Below are 6,000 nucleotides of genomic sequence, written 5' to 3'. Positions count from 1 at the left end.
TAAAATAATTTTTAGTAAATATATACAAGGCTTTCTTTCCCTTTCAGCTTTTGAATTTTTCCTTTGTTTTATCATTGTGTTCGCAAAAGGTCAAAATGCCTTAGCATGAAATAAGTAGGTTATGTTCGAAGGTTCGAACAAACCTTGCCTTTAATGTTACTTTGTGTTAAGGCATTGTAGGGATTCGGTGTTACCAAAATCTTTTTCCTAAAATAGTTTAGGTTTGTATCTTGCTGAGGGTAGCATTTAGAACCGGTTATGAAATTTTTTTCGAAGGCCTAGTTTTTGTTACGGGTCTCGGACATATCTGAGCCGTGTTAATATGGCCGTAGCCTTTTAGTTCGGGAGCCACTCATTGGACTTGATTTTTCGAGTTATTCGGGCTTGCCCAAGATAATAGTCCCCGAGCCGGGATGGTCATGGCCTTTAAAATTTGGGGGTTGCGTAATAGGTCTTATGCCCCCGAGGTCTAGTAGCTTGGGTCATTCGAATTTTTGGTCGGCAGTCCTCGAGTGAGAGAATGATCGTTCGAACTCTGGTTATAAGTGGCCCTTGGGCTCGTTGCCTTTAGGGGATCAGAAATAGGAAATTCTTTAAGGAATGTAAAGATGAAATTTTAAGACATTAAAATATGAGATGATTGCAAGGAAGAGACTTCTCTTTATTCTTGTGCATAATAAGGATATATGTGTACATGCTTTTCATCAGGGTTCGAGCAGTCTACGTGGGCATGGTTCATTTGATCGTTTGGCTCTTACATTGAACCCTACCGATCGAGACCCTTCAATCCTGAAATCTCTTTCCATGCTAAAGTTGATATCGTAGAGTAATGCCCCCCCAGTGTTCGAGGTTGATCGAAGTGAGGCCTCAAATACTGTTTTGATCGCTTTTACCGGTTCATTGCCGGCCTTCGATTCTAAGTTAAACACGATTTTCTTGTTGCCTCGTTAAAAACTGTCACGACCCGAAATTTTTACCTTCGGGACCGTGATGGCGCCTAACATTTCACTTGCTAGGCAAGCCAACGTTAGAAAAATCTTAACCATTTTAAAACAATTTTAATCAAATGGAATTCAATTACTGAAATAAAGTGCGGAACATCACAACAACCGAATCATCAACATACATCCCTGAATCTGGTGTCACAAGTGCAAGAGATACTAGAATAATATAAATAAAGGTCTGAATAAAATTCAAGCTGTTTGAAAGATAATACACAGCTAAGACAAGATAAGAGGAGACTTTAGAACTGCGGACGTTGTGTAGTTATACCTCAAGTCTCCTCTGGGTTGCTCAATCCGAGTAAGTCTATGGTACGCCGTTGGGACCAACTCCAAAATTTGCACAAGAAGTTCAGAGTGTAGTATGAGTACAACTGACCCCATGTACTCCATAAGTGTCGAGCCTAACCTCGACGAAGTAGTGACGAGGCTATGACAAGACATGTACATAAATAATCTGTACAAGTATATATAAATACGAAGCAACAATAACACAATAAATAATAATTTATAAATTTGGGAGGGAACATGCAAAGGGGAATGATATAGAAATTTCAGCAGGAGAAGTGCCATGTAGCAGCCAATTAATTCATCAATAATAAAATGAGTAACTGATAATATGAAAATGGCACGGCACCACCCTTCGTGCTTTTACTCTCATTTCTCTCATAAACTGATAAATAAATAATACTAATTGGCACGGCATCACCCTTCGTGCTTTTACACTAAAAAATGGCACGACAACACCCTTCGTGCTTTTATACTCTTTCTCGCCATGACAATGATAGTATAAATAATAAAAATGGCACGACATCACCCTTCGTACTTTTACGCTCTTTCTCACCATATTCAACAATAATTAAATCAATAAAAATTTCATAAATAATGTTTAAATAATCAATAATAAACTTAACAAGGAATATCTTAATTAAATAAATAATTATTCAAAATGTATTAAATTCCTCCAGCATGCTTTGACTCAACCACAACACATAAGTACTCGTCACCTCACATATACGTTGTACCCGCACATTAAATCATGTAGCAAATAGACAAATAAGTCCTACTCCCTCAAGTCAAGATAAACCACGACACTTACCTCGCTTTGCAACCAAATTCAAGATTCCAATAAACCTTTGCCTCGCGAATTCGTGTCCGAAATCCTCAACTCTAGTCATAAACAATTCAATATACTCAATACAAATCGTAGGAATTAATTCCATATGAATTTACTAATTTTTCGGATTAAAATCCGAAATTTATCTAAAAAATCAACAGTAGGTCCCACATATCGAATCTCGAAAAAACTTATGAAATCCGAACACCCGTTCCGAGACGAGTCCAATCATACAAAAATTATCAAATTCCGATATTAAATGGACCTTCGAATCTTAAATTTTCGTTTTTGGAAAGTTTTACAAAAATTCCAATTTCTTCCATCTAAATCCGAAATAAATGATGAATATAGACATGAATTTATGAAAATTAATCACTTTTGGTTATGGAACACTTACCCAATTCAAAGTCGTGAAAAATCCCTTTGGAATCGCCTAAATCCGAGACTCAAAACTCAAAAATGAGTAAAAATGGTTAATTTCCGATTTTATGGGTTCTGTCCAGGCTTTTTCGCATCTACGGACACTTAACCGCATATGCGGTTCCGATTTTACAGTGATTGGGTCGCTTCTGCGAGCTCGCATCTGCGGTCTAAAATCTGCAGGTGCGATTACACCAGAAGGCCAAAAACTCAGATTTTCCTTAAGTCCAAATTTTGATCCGTTAACCATCCGGAATCCACCCGAGGCCCCCGGGATCTCAACCAAATACACCAACAAGTCCTAAAATATCATACGAACTTAGTCGAGACCTCAAATCACATGAAACAATGCTAAAACCACGAATCATACCCCAATTCAAGCTTAAGGAACTTAAGAATTTTCAACTTCTACATTCAATGCCTAAACCTATCAAATCAAGTACGATTGACCTCAAATTTTGCACATAAGTCATAAATGACATAACAGACCTATTCAAATTTTTAGAATCGGATTCCGACCCCGATATAAAAAAGTCAAATCCATAGTCAAACTTTAAAATTCTTTAGCCTTTAAATTTTTAGTTTCTGTTAAATAGCGATAATTTGAGCTAGGGACCTCCGAATTCGATTTCGGGCATATGCCCAAGTCCTAAATCACGATACAGACCTACCAGAGCTGTCAAAATACTGATCCGAGTCAGTTTGCTCAAAATATTGACCAAAGTCAACTCAATTGAGTTTTAAGGCTCTATTTAATATTTTAATCTATTTTTCATATAAAAACCTTCCGAAAAATTATACGAACTGTGTACGTAAATCGAAGAGTAATGAATAGTGCTTTTCGAGGTCTTATAATACAGAAATGAATGTTTAAATTAAAGATGACATTTTGGGTCATCACAAAAACCTTGCCGAAAAACCCATTTGGGACAAAACCGGTTAAAGGGAAAAAGAGTACAACGCGTGCTTTCAGACCTAAAATCTCGTACCTTTTCTTGTCGATCACTTGCAAGAGTTAGTCCTAAATAAAATAAAATGAATGGGGTCGTACCTTAACAGTAATATCGTTTTAGGTGAGTTACATTCCAATTGCTCGGTAGCTGTTCACCGTTCATCGTCCCGAGTTTATATGATCCTTTTCCAGTGATTTCGATGATATGATACGGCCTTTCCCAGTTCAGCCCCAACTTTCCCTCATTCGGGTTTTGGGTGTTCAACGTAACCTTCCTTAGCACTAAGTCCCTGACGTTAAAGTACCAAAGGTTGGCCCTCCTGTTGTAATATCTTTAGATCCGCTGCTTTTGGGCAGCCAGCCGAACAAGGGTGGCCTCACAATTTTCATCCAATAGATCTAGGCTTGTATTCATGGCCTCGTCATTTGATTCCTTTGTTGCATATCAAAATTTGATGCTTGGCTCTCCAACCTCGACCGGTATCAAAGCTTCGGCTCCATAAACCAATGAGAAAGGAGTGGCTCCTTCAAAGTCGTACGATATGCCCAAAAAACTTCGGGCAAAAGTTCCTTCCATTTTCCTTTGGCGTCGGTCAACCTTTTTTTAAGGTTCTGGAGTATGGTTTTGTTGGTTGATTCAACTTGTCCGTTCCTACTAGGGTGATAGGGCGTTGATAGGATACTTTTGATCCTGTGGTCTTCGAGAAATCTGGTCACCTTACTACCGACGAATTGTTTCCCATTATCGCACACGATCTCGGTCGGCATTCTAACCGACATATGATATGGTCCCAAATGAAATCGATGACCTCCTTCTCCCTGACCTTTTCGTATGCCTGGGCCTCCACCCACTTAAAAAAATAGTCAGTCATAAACAAAATAAATTGAGCCTTACCGGGTGCCCATGGAAGGGGACGATGTCCATTCCCCACTTCATGAACGACCATGGCGATAAAATCGAATATAGTAGCTGCCCAGGTTGGTGTATCATTGGAGCATGTCCTTGGCATCCATCACATTTTCGTACGAACTCCTTCGCGTCCTTTTCCATGTCGATCCAGTAGTAACCTTCCCTGATCACCTTCCGAACCAATGATTCAGCGCACGAATAATTTCCATAGGTGCTCTCATGAATTTCCCTCAGAACATAATCGGTATCTCTTAGACCCAGACATATTGTCAGCATGCCATCGAACATTCTTCTGAATAAAGTTCAGTCCCCAGACAAACAAAATCGGGCTGCCTTTGTACGGAGGGCCCTTGATTCTTTTGAATCCGAGGGCAATTTGCCGATCTTCAGGTGTTCTAGGTATTTGTTTCTCCAATCCCAAGTCAGGCTTGTAGAGTTTATCTCGGCATGCCCCTCTTCTACCACCGATCTCATGAGTTGCACCACTGCTCCCGAATTAAGCTCGTTGTCTTCGACCGGTGATCCTAAGATAGCAAGGGCATCAACCTCACTATTTTGATCTCGGGGGACGTGTTGTAAGGTCCACTCATTGAACTGATGTAATGCTACCTGTAACTTATCCAGGCATCTTTGTATTCGTTCTTCTCTGACCTCAAATATTCCATTACCTTGGTTTACCACTTGGAGGGAGTCGTACTTGGCTTCGATCACCTAAGCCCCCAAGCTTTTGGCTAGTTCGAGATCTGCAATCATAGCCTCATATTCTGCCTCATTGTTAGTCAATTTCACACTCCTAATAGATTGTCTAACTACATTGCCTATTGGTGGCTTTAAAACGATGCTGAGTCCAGACCCTTTTGCCTTCGAGGTACCGTCCGTAAAGAGGGTCCAGATTCCCGAGGACGTCCCCGAGTTTACCACCAACTCTCGTTCCACCTCGTGTATTAGGCCCGGCGTAAAGTCGGCCACGAAATCTGCCAAATTTTGAGATTTGATGGTTGTTCAGGGTCGATACTCAATATCATACCCACTGATTTTAATGGCCCATTTAGCCAACCGTCCCGAGAGTTCGGGTTTGTGCATAATATTTCGTAATGCGTAAGTTGTTACAACACATATGGGGTGACACTAAAAATAAGGTTTAAGTTTCTTAGAGGCGCTTAGTAAAGCGAGCGCCAGTTTTTCTAGGTGAGGGTACCTAGTCTCAGCCTCTCCTAGGGTTCTGCTAACATAATAAATTGGAAATTGCGTACCTTGTTCTTCCCAAACTAGGACTCCACTTACCGCTATTTTTGATACTGCCAAATACAAGTATAGTTGTTCGTCTGCCTACGGTGTGTGAAGCAGCGGCAGGCTCGATAAATATTGCTTAAGTTCTTCTAAGGCCCGTTGACATTCCGGGGTCCATGTGAAGTTGTTTTTTTTCTTTAGTAATAAGAAAAATCGGTGACTCTTATCAGAGGACCTCGAGATGAATCGCCCCAGGGCGGCAATGCGCCCGGTTAGCCATTGCACGGCCTTCACATTGTCTACTATCGTGATATCCTCGATAGGTTTGATCTTGTCTGGGTTGATCTCGATTCCTCGGTTGGATACCATG

The sequence above is a fragment of the Nicotiana tabacum genome, chromosome 2 (genome assembly GCF_000715075.1).
Source record: "Nicotiana tabacum cultivar K326 chromosome 2, ASM71507v2, whole genome shotgun sequence".
Taxonomy (NCBI): domain Eukaryota; kingdom Viridiplantae; phylum Streptophyta; class Magnoliopsida; order Solanales; family Solanaceae; genus Nicotiana; species Nicotiana tabacum.
This window is presented reverse-complemented; position numbering follows the sequence as displayed.